The sequence below is a fragment of the Microtus ochrogaster genome, chromosome 10, assembly GCF_000317375.1.
Source record: "Microtus ochrogaster isolate Prairie Vole_2 chromosome 10, MicOch1.0, whole genome shotgun sequence".
Lineage (NCBI taxonomy): Eukaryota > Metazoa > Chordata > Mammalia > Rodentia > Cricetidae > Microtus > Microtus ochrogaster.
This window is the reverse complement of record NC_022016.1, coordinates 15330680-15348306: the sequence shown is the minus strand read 5'-3', so window position 1 is coordinate 15348306 and position 17627 is coordinate 15330680. Positions and strand designations below refer to the sequence as shown.

The following is a 17627-nucleotide window of genomic DNA, read 5'->3' as shown; positions in this document are numbered from 1 at the left end:
GAAAGAAAGAAAGAAAGAAAGAAAGAAAGAAAGAAAGAAAGAAAATTTTAAAAAAGTGGTGGAAGAAGAAAATAGAAATGGTAAGGAAAGGGAGAGAAAGATTTAGGAGGGAAGGGACAGGAAGAAGAAAATAAGGAAAAATGATAAACAGGAAGGCTTAAACAGAAGACAGAAATGAAATGACAAAAAAGGATAAGAGAGGAAGAAGAGGAGGAGAGAGGAGTAAAAGGGAAAGGGAAAGCGGAAGACAGAATGAGAGTGGCTTAGAGAAAACATGAATGCAATACAGTTCTTGTTCTAGGTCATATTTGCTGCCAAGGAAATGCTTCTCACAATTCTGACAATTGATACAAGATACATTTTATAGCCTACTATGCATTTATAAAATTATGACTACATCAGCATTCAATGGCTATCTTAGATATATCTATTTTAAGGCCCTATGTTGGACTCTGCATGCTGGTCAGTTGCAAAGATCTTAACTCATCTGTGTAAAGCCCTGGGTTTGATTTTTAGATGTGCAAAGTGAAAAACCAAAAGACAAATAATAAAACCCTTTATAACACATAACCATTGTTTTTCTCACAGTGATTATTTAATTTGCTAGTATATGTGAAAGAAAACATAAATATCTATGAAGGTCAAATGTAATCAAGATCACATAGCGTTAGTCCTGGAAAGCTGTGAGCAGACCATGCAACTAAGGCTATTCATGCTAAATGGATAATAACAGACCTGTATTAAATAATATATGCCAATGTTAAAAGGTTTTTACCTCAATTTGTTAGTTGTATATCCTTTATCAATTAAACATGTGCTGATTCTTCCATAATAATTTTGTAAATTTTATTAAAGGTCATGTTGATTATGATTACAAATGCCTTTACACCCTGCTCCAGCTCCATCAAACATTGATATGCAGATTTTGAGGGGATATAAGTTTTTCTTTCTTTGGAGTAAACAAACTGTAGATTGAGTGCAATTGAGGGTCATGCCTGACTGACATACTTAGGTTTGCAGAATAAAGTCTATAACCTTTGCATGTCCATCATCCCAGCTCTGTTTGTGGAGTTATTCTATTGTACTTGTTTTTCATTTTCATCAAAAATAAATGCATAGATTTGTTGGAGTCTATTTTATGTGTTTTGTTATATTTTAATTTTCAGGGTAAACAACAAAAGTAAGAGGAATTGCTAGGTCACAGGAATGGAAGGGAGCATCTCTGCTGGGTCTGCAGCATCAGCCACTTGGCTTCTTTCAGGAGGCAGAATCACATCCTTCATGCGCTTTTGATTTTGAATTATTTTCTGACTTACTAAAGAGATGTAAAAACAATAACCTTTTATTATTATGGCACTTAAATTTTTGATGTTATTATTTGCTTCATTTATTTTTGAATCTTTTATTAGCTTACGTAAATGTCTATATATAATAGGAATTTAGGATTACTTACATCTACTTGAATACTTTATTTTATAATTGTTAAAATCCTCCTTTATCTCTGATAACATTTATCTTAAATCTTAAAGACAACTTCACCATAATACTCTCTATTTTTATGGACAGTGATTATTACCTGCAATTTTTACTCTCTTTACAAGCTTCTATTACACACTTGTTTTACACAGCTAGTATAGAGTTGGAATGCTTTGGCAATATATCCAGGCAACTTTGGTGATTTAAGTGAATGATTAGCATAGATTTTTATCAAATTTCTTGCACTGTGGATGCCAGTGCATCTGGTAGAGTCTCTATCCTTGCTATTCTCTCTGATTGGACCTGCTGGATAGTGATCACATTTTTAGTCTTCTTTGTCTGTTTGCTTTGTATTTCAGTCTGGAATCTTTTCCATTCATTCTGGAGATCTTCCTTTATCTTTCCCTGAAGTACACACCTCTTAGTGGCGAATTGTGTTTACTCCATAAGACTTTGAGAAATGCCGTTTCCTTTTTCTTGTATTATTTTTAACCATTAGCTTGTAGTATGCCGTGGTGTGCTGCCTAGTATTTTAGTGTGCGTTAACGCAGAAGGTTACTGAGCATTTGTTGATTTGTAGTTTTTACTTTCAGCAAATTGAGAATATAACTGAAAAGCTTTTGGAAGTTATCCATCAAACACTTAATTTTGGCCTGTAATGCTGTCTTGTCTTTTCCCCTTACACATCAGGTAAATATACATAAGCTCAAAAGTTGTCAATGAATGTGTCTGAGATACTTGGAACCATTGTCTCCCTGTGCCTACCATTCATCTCAGGAATTTTCTTCTGCCTTGCCCGTATGCATGCTGCTTAATTCTTCCTGTGAAACAGTCTCCTACTAAGATTCTTTGCAATGTTTTCACATGAAATTTTAATTTTTGACCTTAACTTTTTCTTTGATTTTGTCCTCATTTCATTGCAACAAATGCCTGTCTGTATGTTAAATTTTTCCTTGAAATCACTAAACACACCAGCCATGTCTGTTTTATTTTTTTTCTTTCTTTTTATTTATTTATTTATTAAAGATTTCTGCCTCCTCCCCGACACCGTCTCCCATTTCGCTCCCCCTCCCCTAATCAACTCCCCTCCCTCATCAGCCTGAAGAGCAGTCAGGTTTCCCTGCCCTGTGGGAAGTTCAAGGACCTCCCACCTCCTTCCAGGTCTAGTAAGGTGAGCATCCAAACAGCCTAGGCTCCCACAAAGCCAGTACGTGCAGTAGGATCAAAACCCAATGACATTGTTCTTGATTTCTCAGCGGTCCTCATTGTCTGCTATGTTCAGCGAGTCTGGTTTTAAAGAGCTCTGTTCACTACACTGGGGTGCCTGTTCCTAGGAATAGCTCTTTTCTTCTGATACAGCCTATGGTTTTCTGTTTTGACGTAAGGCTAGTGACATGTTTTATTTTCTAGTGTCAAGTATAGTGACATGGTTGCTATTATCTGAAGAAAATGGCATATGCCATCTTCTTTTAAGGATTAATTATTTTTAATGCCTTTTACTTTTTGAGTATCCAGCATGATTCTATGAGCCTATGGTAGTGAATTTATTTGTATTGATGTAGAGAGTAATCATTAACCACAGATGAGTCCTGACTGCTGAATTTTTACATTTTTGGAATGTCTTCACAGTCTGGAATATTTGTAAAATAGTCTTCCCCATAGAGGATGAAGATTCCAATTCCTCTTCCGCCTGTGTCAGTTGCCCTCCCGCCCCGAAAAACATCGTGTTGCTCATTTGTATACTACTTTCTCTTAGACTTTAAGTCTTTCTCATTTTTCAGATATATCATGTAAATTAGTAAAATTCTATATAAGCCCTATAAAGATAAATCCTGCTTATCAGCTATAGCGTTTTCCAGTATCTAGAACTACTTATTTACTATCAATATTAATTTATTTTATGTGAGAGTTAAAAACAGCTGCTTTTATTCGATCTGCCTCATGGCACTTATATCTTGTTTGCTTGTTTGAGGCAGAATCTTGCTGTATAGTCCAAATTGGCCTTGACAAAACTGATAGCAAATCCATATTTTTTTCTTATACCATATCTTATTCTCATGTAATGCATTTAGGAATATTAGGGAAGCTAGATATATAGCTAAGTAATAAAATGAGGAAAATGAGAGATATGAAAGAAACAGGTCATCGTACAGTTTGTCCTTCTCAGTGAATTTAAAATTTATTTCCTAAATACATGACTGAAGGGAATACTTCTCTACAATGTAATGTTGTTCAGAATCATCAGAAGTGCTGACCATTCTGAGGAAAAAGTATCTTACTGTATGTAGGTTCACCTGTATCCCGTACTAGACATCGACATGTTCTAGTGCAAGATGTTGACAACTACGCTCTACTCAGCCTTTGCTGCTGCATGCATAATCTGAAGTAGACAATTGGCATTTGCTTATATATACAAATCAGTTTAACAAAGATCCTGTTCTAACCAAAGTTATACAAGCCAAGTAATTTATCCACTAACCCCTGGCCTTTTGTTTTTCTTTAAGGTATAAAGTAAAATACTTTTCCATGTCATGTGCTTAGTACATTTCAAATACATAATAAAGGTGATTATTGGGGTTACTATTACATTCATTAAACAAGGACTCTATTAGTAATAATAGATACATTTTATATTTGTATGTTGTTACAAATAGTCTACACATAAAAAAGGCGGCTCCCATAATAACTAATAACAGCAAACTTACCGCTATTGGAAAATAGAGCATTTATGCTATCAATGAGCTAAATAGATACAGTAAGAATAAATACACAAGTATGGTAATGGGTAGAGACACAGTGAAAATAGTCTACGTGAGGCTGTAATGGCAGATATGATGTTACACATTTAGTCAAACCTGTACAATGTACATCATGCATGCAAACTAAGAACTCTGGATATAGTTGCCTTTTTCCAGTTATAGCAAATGTTCCTCTTTGTGGGAAATGTCCTTATGGGGGTCTATGTGCATGAAGCAGGACAGCCTAAGCATTTGCTATTTCTTATACATTTTTGGTGAACTTAAAACTACGAGTCAAAATTTAATCTATTAATAACTAACATGAAAGAGATATTATCTTCACCTTTCACAGATACTCGGACATTTTCTAGAAATAGGAAATTCTGGTTGAAATTCACTGTATTCATATCTTAAATTTTCTAGTGTAATTAAATTACAAAATAAATCACTATTATAAATGTATAAGATAGTTATAAAAAATGAACATAATATTTAGTGACTTAGCTCCTTTTAAAAATCTAAAAATATTCAGAGTGGAATCTAAGGCAACGTTTTTCTGTATGGCTGAAAAACACCATAAAAATTCATGTCAATATTATTGTTGTAATTTGAATATGACAATTATTTCAAATTTAGTGACTGACAGACTTTGTTTTCCACAATAGATCGGAAGATCTATCAAAAGAAGTTCTTAGAAAGGTTCAACATAATTGGGTTATGGATATCTCCCGTCAAAAGAGAATATCTATGAGAAATATCTCCTAATTAAATATACATATATTCCTTAGTAAAATTAAGAAATTGAAACTAACTTATAAATGATGTTTTATTTAATATATTACAAAGAGTAATCATTTTAAAACATATGTTGATTATTTTCAGATGAAGATAATAAGTATTTTAAAAATCTTTGGTAGTGGGTTCCTCCAATAATGCAATTAGCCAAATCCAGCCAAATTAATAAATCTAGGTTTAATAAACAAAGCAAAGCAACTCCCAGGTGCTTTTTTTTTTCTTTTTTCATTCAAAAATTTACACTTCCTCTCTTCCTCCCATTCCCCTCCTGCTCCCCCACTCACCCTTCTCACTCCCCCTCCCTGCTTGAGCCTTTTGGGGAGGAGAGAGAGAGAGAGAGAGAGAGAGAGAGAGAGAGAGAGAGAGAAAGAGAGGCAGGTCGAGTGATCTATTTTTTTTTTTTGCTGGCTATCTTTTTATTGATTGCTTTATTTATTTATTTATTTATTTATTTATTTATTTATTTATTTATTTATTTATTTATGATTTCTGTCTCTTCCCCGCCACTGCCTCCCATTTCCCTTCCCCTCCCTCAATCAAGTACCCCTCTCTCCCTCGTCAGCCCAAAAGAGCAATCAGGGTTCCTTGCCCTGTGGGAAGTCCAAGGACCACCCACCTCCATCCAGGTCTAGTAAGGTGAGCATCCAAACAGCCTAGGCTCCCACAAAGCCTGTATGTGCAGTAGACTCTGAAGGCATTGTCTTGAACAGCTCTAAGGAAGGAGCTGATCTTTAGTAGGCTTTCTGAGGGGCAGGGCCTGGAAAGGGAGGAGCTTAGCTGCTAGCTGAACATCTGAGCAGGTGTGGAACTGGGGAGAGTGAGGCTGGAGCAGAGCTCCCAACTAAACAGAAGGAACCTAAATATTCATTTTCAACCGACTAAAAGTTAGAGACATTTATATTAAGTACAGTTAATGACACTTGTTCTTCTTAAATTTGATGCAGGATAATAAAATATTTAGATAAAAGCAGTAAAATATACACACATGTGTAAGTTGACTGTGTTTATAGAGAGAAGTCTGGCATGAAGCCAGTTTCCTAAAGAGTTGCCATTTATCCTGCAGCATAAATCAAGACAAGGTTATATTAAAGTATATCATAGATATGGGCAGTATCTTAGATAGGGTTCCTACGAGAGGACAGATAAAGTCTATTTCAGTGAAATTTGGAAAAGATTACAAAATTGAAAGTGGAAGTATTTTAATCTGACAGTTGTCTGATAAAATAAGAACTCGGAGAATTTTGTATTAAATGGTAAGAAAAAATGCTACCTTCTAATAATATACATTTAATGAATAAATGAACTTTAAAATAATGTGTACTGTATCTGACCCAACTGAAACATTTACTTTAATGTTTTAAGCAATAAGCATTTAGACAATTAGGAACTGGATTAAAGAAAAAGAGCCTGGCACTGTAATTGCTTTATTTCCATCCTCATTGTTGCTTGTTTCCCCATGGTTCTCAAGGTCAATGATTTTCATCTTGAACCTCTAATTTTAGGTAGTGCCTGCAGCCTGCAGAATACACACAGTGCAACTTTTATCTTTGTATGTTAGCAAAGAATTATAACTAAACTTATTTGAGACTTGAGTAATTCTATTATGATCTCAAACACATCAAACAAACCTAACTGTAGTGATAATATATGTTATATTGATGTAACGTGAAATTATTAGATTTAGTCATTTGTCATTAATAGACACAGATTATCCCTAAAATTTTTTGAATATATTCATCCTTGGTAAAGTTTTCTGGTCCACCTTTTCAGTAAATTCTCTAAGTTCACTGCTCAATAGAAGTAATTTTTTAAACTACTGATTCGGTAATTCTTTTGTCTAGTCTTATTATTTAAGTACATGAAATCTTTTATTATTGATTTTATTGAGCTATACATTTTCTCTGCTTTCCTCAAGGCTTCTCACCTCCCATTTCAACCCTCTCCCATGGTTCCTGTGTTCCCAGTTTACTCAGGGGATCTTGTCTTTTTCTACTTCCCATATAGATTAAATCCATGTATGTCTCTCTTAGGGTCCTCATTGTCTAGGTTCTCAGGGATTGTGATTTGTAGGCTGTTTTACTCTGCTTTATGTTTAAAAACCACTTATGTGTGAGTACATAAGATAATTGTCTTTCTGTGTCTGGGTACCTCACTCAATATGATGTTTTCTAGCTCCATCTATTTGCCTGCAAATTTCAAGAAGTCAATATTTTCTTTACTGTATAGTATTCCATTTTGTGAATGTACCATATTTTCCTTATCCATTTCTTCAGTCGAGAAATGGTTCTTTAGGTTGTTTCCAGGTTCTGACTATGACAAACAATGCTGCTGTGAACATAATTGAGCACATGTCCTTGTGGTACAATTGAGCATTCTTTTGGTATATACCCAAAAGTAGTATTTCTGAGTCTTGAGCATTTTTTTTCCCTAATTATCTGAGAAATAACCACACTGACATCCAAAGAGGCTGTACCAGCTTGCATTCCCACCAGCAATGCAGGAGTTTTCCCTTTACCTCACAACCTCTCCAGCATAAGTTATCATCAGTGTTTTTGATCTTGGCCATTCTTACAGTTGTAAAATGGAATCTCAGTGTTGTTTTGATTTGCATTTCTCTGATGACTAAGGATGTTGATCTTTTTTTTTTTTTAAGTGTCTTTCAGCCATTTTAGATTCTCTGTTGAGAGTTCCCTGTTTAGGTCTGTATTCCATTTTTTTTTTATTGGGTTACTTGTTCTGTTTATGACAAATTTCTTGAGTTCTTTGTTTACTTGAATGCATTGGCACAGGAGACCACTTCCTACATATAACTCCAGTAGCACAGATACTGAGAGAAACAATTAATAAATGGGACGTCTTGAAACTGAAAAGCTTCTGAAAAGCAAAGAACACAGTCAACAAGACAAAATGGCAGCCTACAGAATGGGAAAAGATCTTCATCAACCCCACATCAGACAGAGGCCTGACCTCCAAAATGTACACGAAATCTTAAAGTATGCTTTCGTTTCTTTGTGGTCCCTTTAGTGCCACACAGTGCTTTTTAAATTATTTCATAATTTTGTATTTGTCTGAAGTCCCACTTCTTCTTGCTGCTATGTGGGGTTCTTATCTAATAAAGAACCAAAACAAGCTTATTAATTTCTCTTTAAATATTTGAAATATTTTGGTAACTATAAATATTAGAAGAAACCATTTTAGATACATATTTTCACTCATTATGGGAAAAGCTTATCATGGGATTGCCAAAAGTGTTGAAATTTTTTGGACAAGGCCATGTAGGAAGGTATGAGGTGCTTTCTGAAATCACAAACAAATCATTTTCAAAGACTTTCAGTTGCTCCTCATTTTCATTCACATTAGGAATTCTAGTTTGAGTTTTAGCCCTTTGGGCACAGGGGTGTGGCAAGGACCTGGGAGGATTTGGGAGGGGGGAGCCAAAATCAGTATATGTTGTATATTTTTAAAAATCTATTTTTAATTTTAAATTCAAATAGCATCCCAGCATGGTTTACTTTGCATCCCCTAATGGTTTAATGTGTTGAGTTTTTCATTTGATTGCTGCCCATTTCTGTGTCTTTGTGTCTTTGTTTATAAAGTGTCCATTTTCATTCATGTTTTGTTTGTGCATTATTGATCTACCAAAGCTCTTTATCTTTGCTCTACAAAACTTCCAAAATGCTACAAATATATTCTCTGGCTGTACTTTTATGTGCTGAATTCACTTTAACTTTATCTGTATTTGTTCTTTTACTTTAATGATATCTTGATAATCAAATTACTGATTTTGAAAAACTCACTTTAGTATTTCAATTTAACATTTTTATGGGCACTGTTTCTTTTGTATCCAGTAAAAGATTACTGTGTCTTACATGAGAAACATATGACTAAATGTTATACAGTTAGTCTATGTTTTTTAATATTTTCATTTAGGTCAATGATATACCTCAAGTTAATGTTTCCTGTAAAGCCAGGAAGGAGTTGTTTATATTTGGAAAGCATTTGGATTTCATGGCTGAACAATTTATTGTCATGGTATGATCTCATAATGTTTTAATATCTGTAGAGCTTATATTGATATCTACTTTCCTCCCTGATAGTGGCACTTAACGTTCATCTAATTTCTTCATATTTTGATTTCCCCTTTATGTTCCTTCTCCTAATTAGAAAGCAAACTTAATCATTTTCCTGACCTTTCCAAAGAAACAACTCTGGCTGTTCTGTTTTTGCTCCGCTTTCAGGGCATTTCTGATCACCTTGCTTAGTACTCACCTTTCTTTGCTCCTGTCCTTACTTCTTTCACTAGATCAGGCCCTTTCCATACAGATTACATGCGATTTTTCTTCTTTTGCAAAACATTGCCTCTGCTGGAAACTTACATAACCATTCAGTAAAGTCTAGCACAATACCAGCCATTGCCTCCCTGCATGGTCACCACTCCTCAGACAAACCACTGGATGGAATTGATGTGTTTTTGGGAATTGTTGCCATCTCCTTGCCTGATCTTCACACTAGAGAACTCTTTCTGTGTGCCATGTGAGTACCTGTGAGAAAAATTGGACTGGGTTTTAATTTGCTAGATAGTTAATCTTTGTGATTTGAACTCAATGTGAGTGGTTAATATGCAATTAAAATTTTTGTACGAGTTCAAATGATCTTCTTTCTATCATTATACAACTGACCTAAACAGTATGTTAAACTTTAATACTTATCAGCATTTTGCTCTTTGAGGCAGAAATGCTCCATACAATATTGACTAAGGTCACCATATGGCTGAGTACATCTGGCAGCACAGAAGCCCCTTTCCTATTTCTGAAGTTTTAATATTACTGTATTTATATTATTGTGATCTCTATATTCATAATGTATATGAGGGATGTATATATGCATCATGAATATAGAGGTCACAAGAGTTAGGAAGTAATATTAAACTTATATTTTATATATTAATATTATTTTCATATATATGTGTGTGTGTGTGTGTTTCATGATGCCTTCAATTCAGCTGTTCATTTTAGCAGTAAACCTTTAGCTTCCTTGTCTACTAGCAGCTATACATCAACAGGCAAGTGCAATGAGGGAGAGTCCACAAGACGTTTCTGACTCTACGTCACCAACCCTTCTAAATTGCCTAGATCACCTGTTCACAGTCTTACATAGGCATATGGATTTACTTTGGGGTACAAAGGTACTCTTAATTCTTTGCCAGTTATGGAAAATTCCTCAATCTATACCATCAAGTAATATAAAAAATCTAGATTATTGAACCTATAGAGGGATATTTATTTTTAATTGGTCTTTTCAATTCCATTGCAATTTTAGCTATCTCATTATATAAAAAAGAAATGTGAGATATTTTACAGAATATTGGCCAGAGAATTAGTGCAGGAACAAAAGTCTCCGCAACAATTCCCATGTGTGAACTCTCAGCTGAGCCAATGTCTAATATTTATACCTAATATTTTCTCATCTATAATTCATAGTGCCTTGCCCAGTAACATCAACTTTCAACTAAGTATATATTCTAACTTACTGTTGGCACACACAAAAAAATAGAAGCCAATTATAAAAACTGCTCAATATTCTACTACTTTACCTAAGCATATAATGCTTTATATCCATTGCAATCTAGATTAATCTAGATCTGGATATACTAATATATATATACACATATAATCTAATCTGGATTAACTAATATAATTGCTTCTTTACCAGTATGCCTTCATTAACATGTTCTTTGTTAATCCTATTATTTTTACTCTATCTGCTCTATTAATACTTTTCCTCTGTTCTTCTCTTGATGGACTTCCCTGTTTATTAAACCTGTGTAAGATACCATTTTTTGATATTGTTTCGTTCATGCTTTCACTATCAGAGACATTTTTTTTGTGGGTTACACCTACCTTGTAAGCAATCTATAAGCACCCCCGATACCTCAAAATATAAACACATAATAGACTGTGCCTCTGTGAGAGAAAAATCACATATTCTTTTCTCACATATCTATCCTCAACACCATACATATCCCCAATACTCAGCACACATGGATACTCATGTACACGTATGCACACACACACACACACACACACACACACACACGTGCATGCAATCACATATACACACACATACACACAAATTATGTTAAATTAAGTGCCTTTGTGAATAATACATTTTCATCTGATCTTGTTATACCAGCATGTCAGAGGACACTGACTGGAAGACACTTGACAAGCAATGAGCTAGAGGAATGCTAAGTATTCAAAGTTGCAGAAGCAAAGCTATCTGGGCTGCATTGGGAAATAAGCCATTTGTTAATGCAACGGAATCATTGGTAGAATTAATAATAGAATCATATTAAAATTATGACTTCTGGTGGACAATATTAGAAGAGGAATATGACTTCCATAGAAAGAATCTTTTTCCCAAAAGTTAAATTATGCAAAATGCTTTGATAGGACAATGGTTTCTACCTTGAGAGGTGTCACTAATGAGGAGCATATGAGAGTAGTGTGGTAATTGGAAAATGGGTGAAATTAAAGATTTATAAACATAGGATTTTAAGTATTAAATAGTCACCTATACGTACTCAGAATTTGGCAGGCTAGAATACTTAGTTGTTTCTACCCACTGAACCAAAAGCAGCAGTTTACTGAATAGCATCCTAATATTGTACAAGAATTTAATGCAGTTTCTGAATATGGATAATAATCCTCTGAGTACTCTGGGCAGCGAGCACTTTGGGAAAACTGATGCTATAGTTACATTTTTATCTAGTGCATTAAAAATGCAGTACATAGACACATATAACTGACTTAAATCTTTTAGTCAAAAACTATGTATTCTACTGGTCAAAAATGGTTTATTAAATTTGTTCTTTGCTAATTTCATACATGTATTTAATGAATTCTGATTATTTTCACTCTCAGCTCTTGTCTCCCTCACCCTTCTGTCATGACCCCTCCCATCTACAATCTCTTTCACACATTCTGTCATTTGGTAACTCATGGAGGGCCAGGGCAGTCAGCATGACCATAGGTTTGGAAATATACTGTGGAGCCTGGTGTGCTCACAAGTATCCACAACTGAGGATAATGATTTCCTCACACTCAGAATCCATCAGTAGTGAGCAGAAGCCTAGGACTCCAAGAACCTCCTCCTCACCTCTGGTTAACTTCTGACACATCCATTATTGTGCAAGCTCAGCTCAGGCAACAGCAGACGCTAGGAAACCATGTTCTCAATGGGCATGCCACGCCCTAAAGATAGTATTTCTCAGCCTGTCTCCCGATATTCTGCTTCTTCCATTTTTTTCTGTTCCCGCCCACACAATGTTTCAGGAGCTTTCGGGGGGGGGGGTCATTTTTGAGTGAATTACCAAAAATTAACTAGAACTTGAAGAATCATTTGAATGGAGTTTTTAGGGCTGGAGGAATGACAAATATCAGCTTATGATTAAAAATGTATAGTCAGGAAAGGACAACTGCTTGACAAGAGGTACAGGTTTTTGCAGTAGGCACCTCCGGTATTGCTCAAAGGCAGTCTCTTGGTTCATACATGTTCTCCTGTACACTCATGATGCTGCAACCACAGACGTTCCCCTTTTATCCACACATTCTCATTTGGTTTCCCTTCGGGGCTGGAATACCTGCTGACACTCCTGAAGAGCATTTTACCCTCTGTCCTAATAACTGACAACAACCAGATCTTCAAGAAAGTGTCAGATGATGTAACTCATTCTCTCTCTCACAATCATTAATTTATTGTCACATTATACTTAACTTAACTGACCTTGTGGTTCCTTTTGCTTTACATTCTATGCTTATTGCAAGCTGTATCATACATTCTGGGCACAATGAGACCTCAGATAAGTACCTGTCCCTAGAAAGCGCACAGTAATAATGTGAATGTGATGTCTCTGATACCAGGCTTACTGGGTTACACAAAAAAATGTCAAAGTATGTCTTTTTTAAAAAGATACTCAATTGTACATGGCTATTTTTATCAGATTTTATTTTCAGAACAAAAGAATGGAATTTAGAGTACTTTATCCAATGCTAGTCCTGTATCTCTAAGCACTTAATTCATGTTAGATGGCTATTTTTAGACAAAGCCATTTTATAATCTTTATTTGGATATTAGACCATTCAATGGAAAATGAAAATAACTTTGTAACTACTCACTGAAACCATGTATCAATGTCAATTAAAGAATACATCAATATTTCCGCCCCTGTCTGTCTGAATTAATTCATACATTACTATACAATGGCTTCTTGGCATCTTCTAGCTCGAGATCTGCCAGTTTGGAGTACAGCATCACTGACTCTGCTGCCATATGGCTGCCTTTCTTTGTTCCAAGTTTTGATCAATCAAATGATGCCAAACTGACTCATGGCCTTTTTAAAGAAGAAAGAGGACTGGTATAGAGCCAATTTACTGAAGTGTTTTCTTAAAGAGCTGTGTGCATTAACCTATACCATATACAGAACTATATAAAATGTGCTTTGGGATCTCTGCGTTGTTGTGTGTGCCTTTAATCTAATCCCTTAGGAGGCAGAGGAACACCGAGTTCTGTGGGTTGCAGGCCAATCTGCTCTACAGATGGAATTCCAGGCCAGTCAGGGCTACATAGTTAAACCCAGTCTCAAACAAACGAAACAACCAACCCTCAAACAAAAATTGATACTTATGTCAGAGATAAATTACAAAATTTGCTTTTTGCCTGGAGGAAATTCCTTTTCCTAAATTTTCAACTGGTGCGGTGCTCATGTGCATGACCGAAATTAGTCTTCATCACCTGGAGCAATGACTTTTAGCCCCCAAAGCATTGCAGCCTGTTCTTACAGGACAGCAAGTGAGAAAGGAAAGAAAGCCAATCATGCTGTATTTCAGCAATGTTCAAATGACCCTAAGATGTTCCCCGATGCTTTGAAAGATGCTTTGTCATAATCTCAGCATCTGGAATGTATGCAATGAAGTCTGGCCTGAGCCTTGTCTGTGACTTTAACCTAAACTGCTGACTTATGTATAGCTTATAATTTTATCAAAACAGAGAGGCCACTGGGAAAATATGCAAAATGACACGGAAAAAATGAAAGAAGAAAGAAGTTGCATAACAATAAACAGAAGAGACTAAGTCACAGAGCTAGTTCAGGAAAGTCAACCAGGAGTCCAGGAAATGATGACTAGGCCTGTCTCTGCAATGTCTGGCTCTGAGCAAAGAACATGAAAGTTTGGCCCTAAGTTTACATCAGCCATGAGACACATAGTTCTTAATATTCATTATTTACAAAGTACAACTGCGGGGACTGCAGATGGCTCAGCAGCTAAATGTAGTTGCCCTGAAAGCCTGTCATCCACATTTTAATTCCAGATCCATGAAACATGGAGAATAATACCTCTAAATACTTCCATTCTGACTTCCACACAATATACATACATTATGACACATGAGTGCCTATATTCACACATGAATACATACCACACACACACAGAGTGAGTGAGAGAGGGGGTAGGCAGGGACAGGGACAGACAAAACAGTCAGATATATACAATACTAATCAGTAGAATTAAATCACATTTTAAATGCCATGTTGGGGCTGTCAATTTAGAGAACTTATTCTTTCAGAAGACAATTTCAGTTCTCAGCACCCCCATGGCCATTCAGAACCTTCTATAACTCCAGTTCTAGGACATGCGATAGCCTCTTCTGACCTCAGAAGACACTATATATTTGACATACAAATGCACAGTATAGACAGAACACTCATACACATAAAATATCTTTAAAAACATCTAAAAATCATTGTAGCAGTGAGGATTAATAAACACATTGACAGCTGGAGGGCTTCATAAACCTGGCACATCCTTTCTGGACACTCTTAGTCTGGCTCACCAATGAGAACCTCTGAGTATCAGAAGCGACGCTTCAATGAAAGAGCAAGCAACAAAATGAAATTCTATAAAGCACATTTCAAGGGAACCCACAGATTAGTTTTCCAAATTTGGTTTGCTGAGAATTGTGGGTTGGTCGTAAGCAGGAGTAAAGATCACGTGATGAACATGTTTGAGGAAGTCAATGATGAGAACAGAGTAATAATAGTACAAGTACCATTTACGTTTTCACAAGCCTATGTATTTATATTCGTTACTCCTGTCACACTCTTTAGCATTAAAATTTTGACAACACTATGAATATAATGTACTAGTAGCAGGCTATATGTGAGTAAAACCCCCTGTTTGAAGCACAGAACTACAGTAATTTACCAGTAGCTAAATTTCAAGTCTCACTGCTATGAACTGTATTCATATTGGGTGACACATCTTTACCACTTTTTTGGTGAGATTATATAGAATTTGCTTTGTTATTTTGTTTTATTTTTTTCTATAACAATGGAAAAATAGCCCTACCTCTATTATAATGTGTTTGAATAGGATTTGAGTTTGTGTAGACAAGAGCTGTTTACTTTCCACACTTACCCAACACAGAGTAGGCCTGCAGTAATTTAGAAAACTTGTGCCCTTTCTTGTTTCATACAATATATCCAAAGCGGGTGGGGGGGCAGAAACCCCCTCAAAGAACATTGGTATTGTGGTAACCTCGACGCATTGGGGAAGTTTTCCATGAATTGCTGGAGCTGCAATTAGTCCATGGAGAGGCTGAGATGAAAGTAGGCCTTCCTGGGCCATTCAGCTATCTACTGTATCCTTTCGGAATATTCGAGTCCTGCTTCTTCTTAAAAGGAAAGGCCAAACTTTTCTTTTGTCACAAAAAAGAAGGTTTTAATTGAAAACAAGAGTGCTGGATTGAACATCGCTTCAGCAGATTCCCAGTTAAATTAGAAGGGGCTTTTCGTTTAAGCCCCGTGTTGATATGTCAAGGTGCTCTGTCACATTGAGAAGCAATGGTGCTTCGTTATCAGCTGAGCCCTGGCAGGCTTCTGATGGAAACTCCTCCTGAACACAATGCAAGAGTGATGAAGGCTCTGCTTACCTTCAAAACTGCAGGCTGCAGACAAGCACAATGGTGCTAACCCTTGGCCCTGTGCAGCCAGGTAGCTTGGACAGTCTGCAATCACATGAACGTTTGAGATGGTAATTTGGAATCTTCGTATGCTTGATTGGATTCCAACGAACACATGGGTAGTTGTGATTTTATCAGAGGCATACCATCCAAAGTCATTATTATCTAATCAAATAATTAAAATTATTGTAAAATAATTATTTTATATTTTTAATGGGAAACCACTGCTTAGAAAAACCATTAAAGACAGAATTATTTTGACAGGAAGAAAGTCAAAGATGCCCGTTTGTCAGTTAGTCTTGTCGTTCATATGCTCATCCCTGTGCCAGTTTGCCATCAGGCTCTGAGTTCAGTGCTGAGTTCAGGCTCTGAGTTCAGTGCTGGAAATAAAAGAAAGACTTCTTCTATGTCCATGTCCAGCAGAGAACTGTGTGAGGAAGAAGTGACTGTAAAATAAAATATTAAGAAAAGTAGCTAGCACAGAATATTACCGAAGAACAGAAGGCAAGTGTCTTGATATCTCCAGGCAAATATCTGCAGAAAAGGTAACTGTGTGAAGATTATCAGTGCCAGGTCAGCCAAAGCTGTATGTAGCAGTACTCTTATTGCCATGACATAACTTCTCTAGGGAAGAAACATCACTTCTCTGTAGAACAGTTGAGCAGTTGTTTTTAAATGAACCTCACAGAGAACTTAAAAAAATTAGTAATTTTTCATCTTCTTTACCCTGACCTCCACTGCACACACACTCACACATACTACACAAATACACATATATTCAAACAAACACTCATACACAACACACATACTTTTATATACATATACCCTTTGTATATACACCCCCCCCACACACGTGCACACACGCATACACATGTACAAGCACACATTAACTACCTTTGCCTGAATAGACATGTTCTCATTACCTTATCTTCACTGACTAGAAAGCATCTTCCATGTGTTCTTATTTTCTTGTTCAGCCTATTTGAGATGTTAAACTGTAATCAATATTGTAACAGATAGCTAAAGAGAGTTTAAAACAGCATGTGTGTGAAAACAATCATGGTATTTCTACCCACACTGACTGCTCATAATTTACAGCTGTGACTTTAGCAACTTTAGGTATTGTTTCCAAAGCCTACTCCTCTCTGGGTCAGTGTTCATGCAATATAACAGGACTGCTCTGAGTTTTAATCAGAATTTTTCATATTGATTTCAAACCAAAAGTCAATAAGAATAGTAATGGGTTAACAATTATTGAAAACAGAGGTCAGGAATTTGAGAGAACTCAAAGATGGGTATATGGAAATGTTTGGAGAGAGGAGAAGTGTAAGGAATCCAGCATTTTTCAGACTCCGTCCGCTGGCAGCTCCCCGACATTCAGACAGACACCTAGTCAGTCCAGGGGCCCTGAAACCATACATGGCTACATCATGCGCTGCAAGGCTATGGCATGTGTTGCATACTGAGTAAAGTTCTGTACGCATATGCGAGCTTTCCCTTTTAAGTAAGCTCTGCCCACTCCTGGTCTCTCTTTCCACTGTTCCTTTGAAGTGAAAGGGAGAACTATTTCTGCTTCTTCTCTTTTCTCTCTGTCTGTCT

General features: G+C 36.1%; 1 long non-coding RNA gene across 1 annotated transcript in view; it reads left to right on the top strand.

Moving 5' to 3' along the window:
* The window catches only part of LOC113456633, a 999422-nt gene that overhangs the window by 160973 nt on the left and 820822 nt on the right, over positions 1-17627 (top strand). The window lies entirely within an intron of this gene.